A 16,926-nucleotide genomic window follows, 5' to 3' on the forward strand; every position below is an offset into this window, starting at 1 on the left:
TTTTTCATGTTTCTTTTTGTGTGTCTATGTGTCTGTGTGTCTAACTGTCTGCTTTAAAAGCTTGGAGATTTTAAAATGCATTTGGCAACAGGAGCTGTGGCCTCCGAATATGCTTTAGGATATCCTAAGTCCTTCAGCAACAGCTTTGATGATCCCTGTCATCTCTTCTACTCTCCGCCATCCATCATTTCACTGATGACAGGCATCTTGGCTTTCTGACCTTTCCTTTTGTGTCAACCACTTGAACAAAACTTAAAGTGACTCCAGAACCAAGGCTGAAGACCCAAGAGAGCAAAAGAGACCATTTATAAGACCTTTCAGTGTACTCGAAAACCAACCAGAGAGGCTCCTCTTCAAATCCTACACGGATATTAGGCAGCACACAGGTTGTGTAGCTTCTGTACCAGAGTCTGGTGAACTGTGTTGCTCAGAACTGCCCATGAATTGGCCAAGTCACAAAGTGTGAGGCAGTGATCAGTCCAGACGTCCATGCCTGACATCCAGCCATGCTGCCTCAGAACCGGGGCTCGGCTCCCAGAGAGGGGGAGAACATGAGAGAGACTGGGCCTGAATATCATGCTTCTCACTTTGGAATCCTGTTTACATTCTTCTGCAATTCTGTGTCTTTTTCCTCTTTCTAAGCTTTCCACTGTGGAATCTTCACTATAGAATGAAAGATGTTCTCAGAAGTTCCTTCCAGACCAGGTGGGTTATCTAAAATTCCTTTTTGTGGAAGGCAGTATGCTAGAGGGAAATGACCTGGGATACTCACTTAACAACACAGAATCCCAGGATACATCCTAGAACTACTTAGCTTGAACTTTCAGAATGAAAATCGGGGACCTGCATTTGAGAATTATTCTGATCAATCAGAAGTGAAAACCATTTCTATAATGAATACCCAGGTGTGTGAGCTTACTCAATACCTAGGAGGAGGGTTGAAATTTGTACACATCTGGCCCAGCATGAGTAGGATGTGGCAGTGGTGGTGAAGACAGAGCTGACTGTTAACTGGTTTCTTGTAGGAGGTTTTATGTAATTGTCCATGTGGGGACACAAATTATCCACCCCTTGGTCTAGAAGCACCTTAAGATGAAGGAATCTCTTCCTTTTTCACAGTTAAATCCCCAATTTCACTGCCACCAAAAGCACCCAGAATGAGGGGATCTGGCACATGTTACAGACATATGGGAGATGGGGGCCTAGCTATAGTATATCTCTCCTCTACCCGGGCATTACCTGGACCTTAAGAGAAAGAAATTCCACATCCCACAGCTTGTCCTACACATTATAACAGCCTGTAGTGCATAAACAAATACAACTGTTATGCATCAGAGAATAGCTCAGCCATTCATATTAGAATTCATAGGTAGACAGCATGAATTCTGGAATCATCTGAATTCTGGCATGGCATGAATTCTGGCATGGCATGAATAAAATCAAGAGGATCCACATGCCTATGCCTGAGACTAGTCAGGAAGACGGGGTGATGCCTGATGATCTATGTGCTTCTCATTGCCGGAGACCATCCAGCTCATTCCTCCAAAAGATGGCACTTCCTGTTCTGGAAGGCTAAGCTAGACCTATCTAGAGGCCTAGGAATAACCCAAGCTGTGCCAAATCTACCCATCACATCTTATCATAGGAACCCTGAGCTAGATCCACACCTTTCCTCTATTCTCTAGTGCATGCCCATCAGGGAGGGAGGAAACCACTTATGAACTTGCATCAACACATCCATTCACTTGACAAATATTTATTGAGGCTCTGCTATCTTCCAGGAACTGGTATTGATCCTGGAGATACACTAGTGAGCAATGCAGACAATAATATGTTAAAAGCTTCAATATGGGAAACTCAGAGTACTATGGAAACCCACAGATGGGGCAGTTTAGCAAGTCCAGGGCCTAAAGGAGGCAACTACAAGTCAGAGATGAGACAAATGAGTGGCAGTTAGCTGATGATGGAGGAGAGAGGGAAGTCTTCTCCCTTCTCAGAGATAACAGCAGGCATGCTATCAGCGTCATTGACTTAGTGACAGACGGCCCGATGAGGAGTAGGTCCTCATTAGTTAAATATCCTTCCTGGTTCCTAACACTATATGGAAGTTTTATGCTGGTCCCAGGACTCCATACTCAGCCCTGTTGTAATGAACTTTTTATCAACACCTTGGGGAGAAACTTGAAAAGAAACTGGCTTAAATTTCAGGTTACTTCAAGTCGTGAAGGAGAATTGAAGAGTAAAATTCTGATTTAACATGGGTAAGAATAATGAATTTAATTTGACAAAATAAAATGTAATTAAGGTAAACATTAAGTTTTAACGTACATTAATGGTTAGCCATACCTGTAGAAGCTGAGTGGGTATATGCACAGTTGCACACATGAAGAAATTTTGGTTGATTAGAATCTTAGTGTGGACCAAGAGTGAGATTGTGCCAAATGGCAATGAACTCTTGTTCTGAATAGCTCTGTGTGATGGCGTCATTCTGCCTGGACAGATATGTGCACACCTGAGCACTGTGGTCAGCTCAGGTCAAGTGTGTGGGGCTGGAAGATGGTGAACTACTAGGTACCAACCACCATCTGAGGTGGGAAATCCTTCCTCATGCTCACAACTTGGAAAGGTGATAGCATTCACTCCATTTTGCAGACATTAGAAGACACAAAATCTAGAGAGGTTAACTAGCTTATCTGGTCACATATCTAAGACCTGATAGTGATGGAATTCAAGCCTAGGTTAATCTTGCTCCAAAACTTGATCTACCTCCCTGTGGAAGGAAGAGTAACACTGCATTTTGAAAGGACTAGCATGCTTCCATCCTGCATTATTTATAGTGCTTTCATTTAGAAAAAGAATCAGCTTTTTTGATAAAACAAAGAGCTCAGATGCAATGCATGGAAACTGTAAGAAGATTCTAGCTAGAAATAAAGAAAAAGTAACAGTCAGAACTGTTTGGAAATGAAACATATTGTTCTTCCATGCATTCAACAAATATTTAGTCATTGTTAATTGAATATTTATTATGTGCCAGATGGTATTTTGGATGATTGGGATAGATCAGCGAACAAAACAAAGACCCTCGTTCTCAAGGTCAAAGTCTAGCAGAGAAAAACAAATAAATATTGGGCATATTTTTAAAAATTATATAATAAATCAAAACATACAACTAATCTGTAAGTAAGAACATATATAGCTATGAAGATGACCTGGGCAGGCATCCCAGACCATATAAGAAGTGGAGGAGTACTGAGCTAGATGTATGGAAGAAGGGGCTGAAAGGCTGTGGGGCCTAAACACTCAGCAATGAAAAGGGCATGGAAGAGGCATCATGAGAGGAGGGTTTGAACACAGTTCTACCACTCATTAGCTGAGAAGTCGTGACTTAGGCAATTTTTCTGGCACTCAGTTCCCCCATCTATAAAATGTGGCTGAAAATAAGTCCACCTGTCTGGATCACACTGAGGATTAAATGAGATAAGCTATTTAAAATATTCAGTATATCATAAAACACTAAAAATATATTTGCTTTTGGCAGTGAAATATTCACCTTGAGAAAAGGGGGATGATTGGCTTGGAGAACGGCCTGTTTGAAGAAGGAGGTGGGCCACAAGGGTTAGTCAAGCCCAGGCAGGAGCAGACTGAATGAGCCGCAGGGACGCACACGTAGGGATGCACGTGGTCAGCAGGGGCAAGCAGGAAGCTTCAAGGAGGAGGAATTGAAGCAGTGGTGGGATATGGAATAGCAGAGAGGACAGGGATGGGGTGAATTGGAAAAATGCCTTAAGCAAAACACTGAGTCTAGAGGAAGTATAAGATCTGGGGGAAGGAAGCCCAGATGCCAGGGTGAGGGTGGGGTTAAGCACAGCAACGTCAGCAGCCATCACAGAGGGTCATCAGTATATGGACGCCACTCAGCCAGTGTGCCATCAGCACGGCTTCTTAGTTCAACCAGAGGGAGAGGAAATACCAGAAAGGGGAGGCTTTGCAGTCAATCAGAAATACTATTTAGGCTCGAATTGGGATTGGGTCCTTAGTCACTGAAAGGTGTCCTTCCTTGACCTGGCCTGAATGTGAAATCCGGATTGAACAATAAGTTAATTCATCAGTCATTTCCACAGCATTTCATCAGCATTCTTCAGAGGTTTGTTTTGTTCAGTGAGAAATCCAGGAGGTGTCTCCAGTGAGTATAGTCTTCATCCTCCTGTACCAGAGTAGGGTTTCTCATCCTCAGCACTACTGACGATTTGGACAACATAATTCTTCCTTAGCGAAGGCCTATTCTGTGATTTGAAGGATGCTTAGCAGTATCCGTGGCTTCTACCAATTAGATGACAGCAGCTGTGATGATCAAACACTTATCCAGATTGTCCAATGCCCTCTTTTGGGGTGTGGTAGTCAGGCCATCCCCAACCTCACCCCATTGAGAACCACTGAATTGGAGGAAAGTCTTAAGCTTTGTCCTCAAGGCCATCCCAAGCCAACAGTGAATCACATCTTCCCCTTGCCTCCATCCCAAGAACCTCCCATTCATGAAAAATAAAAATTCTCTGTAAGGCAGGAATACATGCAAATACACGCAAGCAATTACAACTTTAAGGATATACAGAAGGTTTTTATTTTTCCCCAAGGGATCTGCATGCTGATTATGGAAGAGTAGTTTATCCTGGCTATTATGGCAATTGTGAGTAGATTACCTGTGCCAGTAATTATCATCATTATTTGGCAAACTTGTCCAAGAGCTCAGAACACTCACTTTCTAATCTTCCTACTTAGTTGCCATGCAGTGCTAGTGGCACCTTGAAAAATATAAGCAGGAAATTCTATTGTCCTGGAAAAGTGTAACACAGGCCATTTTAACACAAAGAGGAATTATTTGTATTGATGATTAGTCAATGGGATTAATGGGTAGAAGGAGAAAAAGACAAAAATGCACAAGGGCCCTTGGGAGGGCTTCAAGAGCAGGCCTACAGATGCTCTTCTGGATGCCCACTGAATACAGGAGACTAGTTGAGAATAAGTAAAAAAAAAAAAAAAAAGAAAAAAGAAAAAACAGAAAGAAAAACACGTATAGGAGCACATTATGAATTAGGGCTGGTGATATGATTATGAGTGGGGAAAATCTTGGGGTGTCAGTTAAAAATGGGGAGAATCTGAGGCTTGTTTAAGTCTGAGAATTTGGGAGACAGACTGATACAAGGTTCTCTTAAACAAAGTGGTGATTATTAGAGATAGATTGTTACTCCTGAAAAATGCTAGATTTATTTGTTCCTCCAATGACTCATCCTAGATCCTTGGCAACAGATGTGTTTTGAAATTTAGAACTTTTTTTTTTTTTAAGGAGGGTAATACAGTGAATCGAATTCATTAGTAACACTACAAGTGTGCTTCAAAATTGGCCATATTCAGTCTCAATACCATGGAATTAGAACCAAGGACTTGAACACATGTTAGGCAGGCAAGGTGAGGGTGGGTAGTCCAGGACCACCTGTTATCCCTAAGGCTTCACAGATCCTTCCCCTTGGGGAGGACATTTATATTTTTACAACAGAACATAAGAATATTTACAGTGAAGTGAGCTCACTGTCTGTTCAGGTCAGGTTTTTTTTTTTTTTTTTTTTTTTTTTTTTTTTTTTTTTTTTGCCACCATATGAATATTGTCAACAATCAGACAAAAAGTCAGTTTTCAGGGGTGCCAGAATTGGAAATTGTGACTATGAGAGTGTGGATATGTAGTAATATTTGGCAAGTATCATCAATGGTATTTTCTTATTTCATTTTCTACTGCTGTTGCCCTCTGTGTTCACGCTGCTGATAAAGATGTACCCAAGACTGGGTAATTTATAAAGGAAGGAGGTTTAATTAACTCACAGTTCAACATGGCTGGAGAGGCCTCAGGAAACTTACCATCATGGTGGAAGGGGGAGGAAACACATCCTTCTTCACATGGTGGCAGTAAGAAGTACTGAGCAAAGGGTGAAAAACCCCTTATGAAACCATCACATCTCTTGAGAACTCACCATCATGAGAAAAGCAGCATGGGGGTAACCAACCTCATGATTCAATTACCTCACATGAGTCTCTCCCATGACATGTGGGGATTCTGGGAACTACAATTCAAGATGTGATTTGGGTGGGGACACAGCCAAACCATGTCACCCTCTCTCACAGGGTCTGCCTAAAAGTCCTCTTCCATATTAGAATCCAGCACTGATGTGATCATTCTTCCCATTCTAAAACAATAAACCTGTAAGTAAAAAAATAAAATTAAACTAAAGCCTTCAGGAGATGGATTTCTGGTGAACACTCAATACAGACAGGCCAGTGACTTGCCCTGACAATGGACTTTCCACAGGCTGAACCCAGTCTTTCTTTTAGCTGCACTTTGTGCCTTGTTCTCTACCAAATGCCCTGCATTCCAACCACAAAAGACCACCTGCCCCTCCTGCCCTGTACTTTCTACAGGCTGAACCCAGTCTTTCTTTAAGCTGCACTTTGTGCCTTATTCTCTATCACATGCCCTGCATTTCAACCACAAAAGACCTCTCCTGCCCTGTACATATTGTCATACCCCTCACTTCTTCTCCACATACCTCCCTACTCCCTACCACCTCCATCTCTCTAAGCTATCTAAACCTCACCACCCCTTAAAGCCTGTATCCTATCAGATACCCTTAACAAACCTGTCCTAGACACCCTCCCTCAGAATCCCTCTCTCTTCCACCAGTCTTCCAAGACTAAATGGTATCCTCTTTCTGGACCTATAGTACAATTTATTGGCTTACTATGTATTTATCCTGCTTGGGATTTATTAATTTCTTGGCCCTATAGGTTAATAATTTTTATCACTTTTGGAAAGTTTTTGACCATTATTTAAAAAGATATTTCCTCCCCCATTCTATTTATTCTCTCTTCCTGAAACTCTAAATACATGGGTGCCAGAATGTTTGATATTATTCAACAGGTCAGTGATCACCTGTTCATTTTTTCAATATTTTTCCCTTTCTTCAGTTCGGTTTGAACAATTTCTTCAAGTTCACCAATCTGTTCTTCTGCAACTTATGATCTGCTAAAAACATCCAATAATTCGTTGATATTATATATAATTTTGACCACATTTATTTTTCAAATATTGGTTTATCACTTTTACATTTTGCATTTGGTTAATTTTGAGCATGGGAAACTGGAAAATGAAACCCAGGAAATGTATATTGCAACAAAGCCAATACTTTCAAATTAAATATTGACTATGTCTATTCTTGTCTATACCAGCTACACCACTCCAAGTCACAGTTTAAAGCCACCTTATTGGCTGTTCTCTTCTCTCCACTCTTCCCATCTTTATTTTACCTCATCCCTTCAGATTCTCCTCAGGAAACTGCAAATTCTTTTATGCTGTAATTTAGGGCAATATACATCTCTTTAGTCCTCTTTTCTTATACCCACTCTGGATCTACCTTCAGAAAGCCCAATTCACTGAGGCATGTGGGTGAAAAAACAAATGACCTTTAGTTTTAATAAGAGCCACCTAACTTAAAAGGCACCTGTGGCTTTAAAAATTCCCAATGTCCATTAAAACCTCAGGTTTCCCTCTATTTTTCTTTGTGTCTGTCTGTCTCTGTCTATCTATCTATCTATCTGTCTATCTATCTATCTATCTATCTATCTATCTGTCTATCTATCTATCTATCCATCCATTTCCTGATTATAACCGCATGCCACATACTATCTCAGCTACTTCCCCTTTGCCATCTAAATTAATTTGTAAATCCTGCAAAAAAGATATTTCTCTTATTATCTGTATTTAAAATATCAGAAAGCCAATGACCAAAAATATTGAGTACTTGGCCAGGGTCTCCAAGGCCTCTTTTCTCAACTACTATGAAGCACACACATGCGCATGTGTGCACAGACAAACCCCACAATGCAGTCTTGTGGATTCTTAACCAAGCTATCTGGAGCCAAAGGTCTAGATGGAAAATTAGTATCTAGGATGGAAGGAAAAAGGGGTTGTTTGTGCAGAATTCATAAGCGTCACTACAAGACTGTGAAGAGCCATCTTCATAGGATATAGGCCACTGAGGACTCCAGGAACCATGATGTTCATTTTCACCCACCACAAGCCCCCATTTCCACCAAGCTCTTTCCTAGCTGAGAGCAGCTCCCCTGAACACCCATGAAGGAAGGTGTGTGCAGAACTGCCAGTCACCACTCGTCACAAGACCTATGTGGGTGTCAGGAGGCAGGTCCTCTCATGCCCAGGCCCTGTCTCACAGCTGGAGGCAGCACCCCAGGGCAGAATAAAAGGGCTCAGGGCCAGAGCATCTCATCCACTCACCTCCTGTGGTGCTGAAGAACCCTGTGCTGCCTGTAATCTTGGTAAGTGTGCCCTGGGAAAAGGAGCAGGTGCTTCCACAGAGGAATGCTCAGGCCAGGGAGGGAGGGGATGGATACTCAGACCAAGGCAGGAGTAGAGTCTAGTAGAGTCTAGTCAGGGCCTCAGGGGCCTGGAATTGTGATTGGCAAGGAATGGGGCAGGGGAAGAAAATTGGAAAGAGGAGGTAGAGGGGTGGGGTGGAGTGAGAGAGTTTAAGAAGAACTGGTAAGATCTGGAGGGCTGTATGACACAGATTTAGAGGAACCAAATTGTTTTCAGTTGCTCAGTGTGTTTCTCTGGTTTTAGAGAATAAACACATTGGCCACTAGATTACGCTGGAGTGGGTCGCATAGGGGGAATATAATTTTGGAAATACAGACATACTTATTTGTAGAAAAGATATGCTGAGGACATTGCTACTTAGAGGAAGAAAGGATCAGAGACACCTGTGGATCTTGTTAGATGCCAACAGGAAGATCTGTAGTGGAAAACTGAGTCCACACTGAAGTTTAGAAGGCATGTGACAGTGCCTGGGGACAGGCCTGGGGAGGCAGCATGTGCTAAAGGGCAGAGCCCAGGATGGCAACCAGGGGACCCAGGAACAAATGTGACATGCTAGTGAATAACTTTGGGCCAGTGAAGTTACCTCTTTTGGCTTCAGTTTCTTTATTTATATATTGAGTCTGTTGGAACAAATGGACTCCAACGTCCTTTGCGGTTATAGTTTTCTCTATTTCTGCAAACCGAAATACATCAGTTCTTCCAATAGAAATTCCTTTTGATTTTTCCTTAAAGAGATTTTTCACCTCTAAACTGGTCCCAACATTGAACATTTTTAGAATTCTTGGTGATGTGATAGAATGAATGTTGGCCTGGAGCCAATTTATTTCCTGGCCTTCTCTCCCACACTCAGGAGCTTTTAATGAGCAGAAACTTTATTTACATATTTGGAGATTATATATTGCAGGACAACATCTCAAATAAGGTTTGAAGTGAGAATCCATGAATGAAAGCACTTGGTAAACACTGAGAGTGATAAAAATATTAGAGGTAATTTTTCTATGTTTGATACAAGGCTTTCAAAATGAAGGGTCTAGAAATAATGCAGAAAGGACAAGAATAGACTGGGGTGGCCTCTGCCTCTGTCTAACTTGCTGTCTGACTGTCCTTCAGCTCCTGAACACCCGTCACCGAGATGTCCTGCCAGCAGAGCCAGCAGCAGTGCCAGCCCCCTCTCAAGTGCACCCCCAAGTGCACTCCCAAGTGCCCCGCCCCTAAATGCCCCCCAAAGTGTCCCCCTAAGTGCCCTCCAGTCTCTTCCTGCTGCAGTGGCAGCTCCGGAGGCTGCTGTGGCCCCAGCTCTGGGGGCTGCTGTGGCTCCAGCTCTGGGGGCTGCTGCAGCTCTGGGGGTGGTGGCTGCTGTCTGAGCCACCACAGGCGCCGCAGGTCCCACTGCCACAGACCCCAGCGCTCCGACTGCTGCAGCCAGCCCTCAGCGGGCTCCAGCTGCTGCGGAGGGGGCAGTGGCCAGCACTCTGGAGGCTGCTGCTGAAGTGGACCTTGTGCCTAGAAGAGCAGATTTAGAGGCATGAGAGGTGCAACTTCATCTTCCTTGGGCCTGGCTGTGTTGCTGGGACATTTTAGTAAGGACTTCAAACTCTGTCCTGGAAGATTCCTCTGACCTGGAATGCAGAAATCTGCCCTCTCACAAAAATTCATCTTCCAGCCTCTGATTCCATCTGTGCACCTGGCCTGGAAACACCAAATAGAAGACCTTACCTCATTCCCCTGATTTCCTTGGCAATCTCCATTGTGCATGAAACAATAAAACAAATAATGTGCTCACCATCTTTTTCTAGACTGCGTTACTCTTGCCTGTAAATGTTCCGAGAGGGATAAGTATGCCTGATCTCAGCTCCATCATCCGGTTATCTGGGCCTTGAAGCAGCATAGCTTGCTTGACTCCTTCAACTCCTGGTCCTCGCCAGAGCTGATCCCCGCCGCTCAGTGCCTCAGCCAGGGTCAAGTCAGGAAAGAGAATTATGAGATTTACTTTAACAGACAGAAGTTTATATAAAGAATTGCTTACTTGGCATCAGAGAACTGACAAGACCAATAGAGGACAAAAAGAGTTCGTGGAGGCAGTAACTGCCATTGCCACCATGCTACCAATGGCAGGGAAAGGGAGTGTCTTGAAATTATCAAAACTTAGAAACTTGGAGCAGTTTCCCATGAATTGAAACTCAGGCCTCTAGGAAAGGGGCCCTTCTCAAGAGTGCCGGGGTCCCTGAGCTCAGAGGAGGGGCCCTACGTGTCTGGACTCAGGCTTCTGAGGAGGGGCACAAGCTGGTGCTGGTCCTAGGGTCTGTCTCCATGATAACCCAACAAGGTTGGTTTTGTGAGTGGGAGAAACTGCACACTGGAACCACTGTTGCTACTGGGATAAATTGCTCCTGCTGGGGTGAGAAGTAATATTGGGGTGACTTGGAGAATTCTAAGGGAATCTAAGGAAGCCTGGTCCTTGTAGCTGTCAGTCTCTAAGTTCTCTCTAGCTCCCCCTACTGGCAGAGACTCCAGGAAACAGCCGGCAAAGAGAAATAGGGTTGGCAGTCCCAACCCTCCATCACAAGGCCAGATGTGGAAGGGAGGACCGAAGTGGAGCGATGATGACATAATAACCCTGGTTATTAAGGAAGACAGATATTATCCTACTCAGCTGTCACCCTCCTTCTTCCTGATACCCTCACTCTCCCCCCATCTATTCTCCCAAAGAATTTTACCATGCTCTTCCTTCAGCAACCATAGCAAAATGATTCCATGTAGCTTGTACTTTAAAAATGCAGACTGCTCTAGTACAAATAAACCCCTGAGCTCACTTCTGCAAATGAACTTCAAAGAGTTTCTGTTCTTGCCACTGCCTATACAAATGGAGTCATAAATTATAGACACACACACGCAAACACACACACACCCGAACACACACACACACACACACACAAACACACCAATGTTCATCCCAGGTGTCAAGAGCTTGGAAGCAATGTCCAACTCTGTGAAAGAAAGACACCCTGCCTCTGTGCTTCTAGAAGTCCTTCTGATTGTCCTGAGGTTTGGATCCTGGATGAATGTCAGTCAGCTTCCTCCATTTCCAGGAAGCTTCCCTCATATTTCCTCTACTTTCACACTATTTTAACACTACAGTCCTTCAATATTAGTATTCTCAGGCTATCCTCTCTCCTATCATGACTTCTTGTGTCCTTTCCTCCTGGAACCACCCAGATGTGCTTCCTCTTTCCCCATCTGGCATGGAGTCCCTGAAGAAAAGGCAGTTTGAATCCCTATGAATTGCAACCCCTGTATTACCAGGCCTCTCTGCATTGGGATCAGGGATACTCCATAGGCACAGTCAGCATATAGGCCTTGGGTAAGGACTTCCTGAGTTCAGGGGATATGGTTATTACACCATCCTTGGGGATTTCTGAGGAGAAGGGCTGGGCTTCTGTCCTTGTCCTGTGGCTCCCTAAGGCAGGGGAACCTGTGCTTTAACTTGAGAAGGCTTCCTCCAGGGAGGAGCAGACATCTCACAGTACTCCCACTAAAACTGACAACATTTTAATCTCTTTCCTCCTTTTTCCAAGCTCCAAGGACCAGAGCTATTTAGACAGGGACTCACAGATGCTTCAAGGTCAGGAGCTCCTTAAATTTAAAGACATCAGTTTTCTGCAGGGTCCCTGTAAGTCTTCCCTTCTTCTTTGGCTCTCTGATGAGTCCAGAAACCAGTATCAAGGAGTGGAGCTGGACTTCATTTCTTCTCTGCTTTCCACCTGTGGGGACTGCTAAAAGGTAAACTGAGGTATAATACAATCTTAAAGAGTTTATTTGAGCAAACAGCAATTCATGAACCCCAAAAGTGGTTTGAGGGCTCTGTCAAGAGAACACAAGGGGAAAGTTTTTATAAAGCAAACACAAAAGTAAAGTGAAGAAAATATTCGATTGGTTGTTCTTACACCATTTTCTTACTCAGTCTATTCTGCTGAAAGTCCCTAGTTGCATAATTATAAGGTAGCTCTGGTGGCTTCTGATTGGTTGGTTTGAAGTATCATTTTTCTTTAATACAGGCATTTACAAGAAATAACCTAAGTTACGTTTCCCTTATGTTTGGAGATCAAGCAAAGTTGAGGTCATTTATGAGGCCTAACTGGCTTTGTCTGTCCAGGGACTCTTCAGGTCTGGTGTCCATTTTAATTTACTTTAACAAGACCCTCCTGTTCATGCATACAAATGCTCCACAATTCCCACTCAGTTTGAGACCAGGATGGTGACACAGTCCAAGCAGCATGAGAAGATCCAGAAAGCCCTCTCTGAGCACTTCCTCCCACTTTAGATACTCAGACCAGTGGCCGAGGAGTGCCACCATCCTGGGCTGCTAGAGAAAAGACAACCTTCTCAGCCACCTTGCTGACTCCCATCTGCTCATTCCCTGAAGAACATCTCTTACTCTCTATCGTTCTGTGTTCTGATGAATGGGTAATATTATAAGAAGCATCAGTGACTGAGCAATTTCAATACACCAGGCACTGTGTGCTCACAGTATACTATTTAATCTTTGAAATTTCTATGAAGCAGGTCTATTTTTAGCCTCAGTTTAAAAGTCAGAAATTCAGGCACAGAGAATTAGATGCAAGTATTTATTCAAGATATTTGCCACAGTTATCTATGCCAGCACCGTCTCCCTCCTCTGCTCAGCGAATGCATGACAGATAGCCAGAGAGTGGACTCCTAGGGTGGTATCTGTTGGGCTGTGTTGTGGACCTTCCCCAGAAAGACAGACACTGTTCAGGATCCTAAGGAGATGGCCCCATCACAGTCCTTTGAGAATTCCCCTTTCCCTCCCTAGCTTCACAGAAACTCAGGAAAACTCCTCATCTCCACGGGTCTCAGAGTGATGAAAGGGGCTGTTTTGAAGACCTTATGATTTTTTGCACAATAAAACACACAAGTGCAAAGAAAATATCTTCATCTTGAACACATATGATGGGAGGAAATGGAGTACCATAAATAGCCAGGAGACACTTTTGTGTGAAAAGAATTTAAAATATGTTAGCATATAGATCAATGGAGAAAGGATGGCTTATTTAGTAAGTTGAACTGGAGAAAAAAAGAAATTATATTCTTTAACAAAACAAGTTTCAGGAGGATTAAGGAGCTAATTTTTAAAATTGAATCACAAAGTAGAACTCACAGTGGAAAAATGTTTTTATGCACAAAAGAAACGTAACAAATGTTAGTGACAAATTTTGATAGATCTAATACCATCAAAATAGAATTTTCAGTACATCCAAAATCATATGAAAGAAACAAACTAGAAAGCCATAACACTGTAAATAAAATATTCAATAAATGTTTACTAAGAGCATAAAATATTCTAGGAGTTTATTTAGATAGTTGAGACATACTAGTGAGCAAACAGAAAAAAGATTCCCGCACACATAGATTTGATTTTATTGAAAGATTTTCAATGAGTACTATTTCCGAATTTTCATATAATAAAATATAATACATTTTTTGTTAGGCACTCAATTTTTGCCAATTTGATATAAATAAATAAATTGAATAGACACCCTACATCAGAAAAAGACAAAATGTTTCACTTTTTTTTTAATAATTAAAAGGGCATGCATACAATTTATATATATACATTTTAAAGTTAGAATTTTAAATTAAATTTCAAATTAAATTATTGAAATAAAAGTTAAAATTTAAAAGTTCTTATTTAAAGTTTTAGTTAAAATATCTGTAATTGTTATGAAAAATTGATATTTAAAAAGTATAAATACTTGTTTAATAAATAATTCCTTACACATCACCCGACAAAGAGGTAAACAGTTGTATACATTCGATGCCTATCTTCTCCCTGCCCTCCAGAGGAATAGCCTGAGTTTGGAGTTCAGTATTCCTATGTATTTCTTTAAATTTCTATTACATTATACATTTCCTTAAAATATGCAGTCTAGTTTACATATTTTCAACTCAAACATTATACACTTGATGAAATCTTATGCAAACTTGCTTTCCTATCACAGAATCATTTGTGAGATATTCCTATTAATTGGCTTAGCTGTGTGCATTTCGTACTGCTATGCAATATTTCACCTTACAACCACACTACTACATATTTAAGCAATCTCTTTTTAAGGAATATTTATGTTGTTTCTAATTATCTTGCAAATCTAAAAGATTCCACTATTTAAAATTCTCTGTCATCCATGCCTAGGCACGTCTCTCTAGGATATGTGCTGAGGGATCACACAATTGAATTGTGGATAGGCTCATCTTTAACTTTACAATATGCTGTCACATTGATCTCCAGCTCACACTCCCTCCATCAGTGTGAGAATGCCTGTGGCTTCACATACTGGCAACACTGTGTGATATTAGATGTTTATATAATTGTCCAGTGATGAGTGTGAAACAGTTTCTCATTGTTGTCATGTGATCCTTTTTCCTAAGTATGTAGTTCATTAAAAATATACATATTATTATAAAACATGCATTTTTCTGTTTAAAGTCGCATCTTTAAATTTTTTGTCTTCCATTATTTTCAGAGATATAAGAATATTGGTCTTGTATTCTGAAATCTTACAGAACTCCTATTATTTCTAATTTGCTACTGTGAACATTCTTATGCATATATTCTTTCCTTCATTCCCTTATTTCCTTAGGTGAAATTCTAGATGTTCAAACATTGTAAAAGAGTATGTTCATTTTACTTTTTAATTCATTTACACACCATCAAGTGTGTGTTAAATGATCATCACATTGTAATGAAGAATAATTATGGCAATTTATTTTCACACTAATAAAGCATGAGTGCTCGATTCCACAAATGCTCCCCAACACTGAGTTTTTATTAGGTAATCTTTGCCAGTCTGATATGAATAAACTGGATAGACAACCTACATCAGAAAAACCCAAAATATTTCCTTTTGTTATTTTTCATTTTTTGATTATTAGTCACATGGAATTTTTTTTTTTTTTTTTTTTTTTTTTTTTTGCGACAGAGTCTCTCTCTGTCGCCCAGGCTGGAGTGCAGTGGCCTGATCATGGCTTACTGCAACCTCTGCCTCCTGGGTTCAAGCGATTCTCCTGCCTCAGCCTCCCAAGTAGCTGGAATTATAGGTGCTGCCACCACGCCTGGCTAATTTTTTGTATTTTCGGTGGAGACGGATTTCACCATGTTGGCCAGGCTGGTCTTGAACTCCACCCTCCATGGCCTTCCAAAGTGCTGGGATTACAGGCATGAACCACCATGCCCGGCCACATTGAACATATTTTTAACATGTTTTTCCCATTTGTGTTTCTTTTCTAGTATGTGTGTTGCCTGTTCATGGCCTTTGATTGTTCTTTGTATTGGCATACTTGCATTTTTCCAATTAAATTGTAAGGACTGTTTTTCTATATTCTTAGCAAATGTATTGCAATTTCCTCCAACCAATTACTTTTCTTTCTGTCTTATTTGTGATGTTATTTGCTATGTAGATTTCTAAGTTTTAAAAATGCACTTGTTTTTCTTTTATATTTCCTTTTCCCTTTTTCACTCAAAATAATTTTTTATCAACGAATTAGAAAACATAAATATCTTCATCTAAGTGTGCATTAAAAGGAATTTACAAAACAAAATAAAGGTTTTGGGGGAAAAAAAGGGGGAACAAATCAAAAACTGCTAATGTACAAGATCCTTCTCTGGAAAGGGCTGTAGGGTCCAGGGAACAGAGTGAAGTCCATACAGTTAGAATTACTTCCTGTGGATCTCAGCCATGTGTCCTGTCATCTCCTGAGATTATAAGAGGCAGATACCTTTCATGAAAAGATAACCCCAGAAAGCCAATCACTTATCAGAAAATGTTTCTTCCATTGAGATGATATCCAGCCAGTTTAAATCTAATAGCCAAGGCTTAGCAATGAGTCCTCATGATACTACAACCACGCTGCTGATTTATCACCAAACCCAAGTCAGAGTAATTGTTGTTGGGCGCTGCCCTTCCTGGAGACAGAGGCATGGCTCAGTGGCATGTCAGCCCCACCATACCAGGAATCAGTGAGCTGGACATATGAGTAGTACTTCCTGAGTAAGCCAAGGAATCAATACCCTGACCTCTCCTTCAATAACAAAGCCTTTTGGGACAACCTAAGTACAGACATCATCCTTGAATAATACAGAGGCATCTGAGGGATATGGCAAGCACTTATCGTTGTGCATGTCTTAGGGCCAATCCCACATGGGATGATCTCTAGTCAGATGGAAAAGCTATTTGCAAGCTCTCAGGTGCTATGAAATGCTGATGAAATGATTACATGCATATCCTTGCTCTAAGTGCTGATAAAAGATACAAACATCACATCCAGACAAAATATTCAATCTCATTTCAGAGATATGTCACATAAAGCAAAACACATTAAGGCAAGGAGTAGTTTGTTCAAAGTAGAGTTAACTGGCCAAGTCAGCTGAAGAGGATTTCTTCTCTAAAAAAGCAAAGCAGTCGGCCGGG

At 41.5% G+C, this 16,926-nt stretch overlaps 2 protein-coding genes across 18 annotated transcripts in view; one reads left to right on the forward strand and one right to left on the reverse strand.

Moving 5' to 3' along the window:
• Nucleotides 1-16,926, forward strand: part of S100A1 (S100 calcium binding protein A1) — a 1,186,348-nt gene that overhangs the window by 307,145 nt on the left and 862,277 nt on the right. The gene's annotated exons all lie outside the window — the stretch shown is intronic.
• S100A8 (S100 calcium binding protein A8) overlaps nucleotides 1-16,926 on the reverse strand; it is a 675,486-nt gene that overhangs the window by 29,154 nt on the left and 629,406 nt on the right. The window lies entirely within an intron of this gene.

The sequence above is a fragment of the Macaca thibetana genome, chromosome 1, assembly GCF_024542745.1.
Source record: "Macaca thibetana thibetana isolate TM-01 chromosome 1, ASM2454274v1, whole genome shotgun sequence".
Taxonomy (NCBI): Eukaryota; Metazoa; Chordata; class Mammalia; order Primates; family Cercopithecidae; genus Macaca; species Macaca thibetana.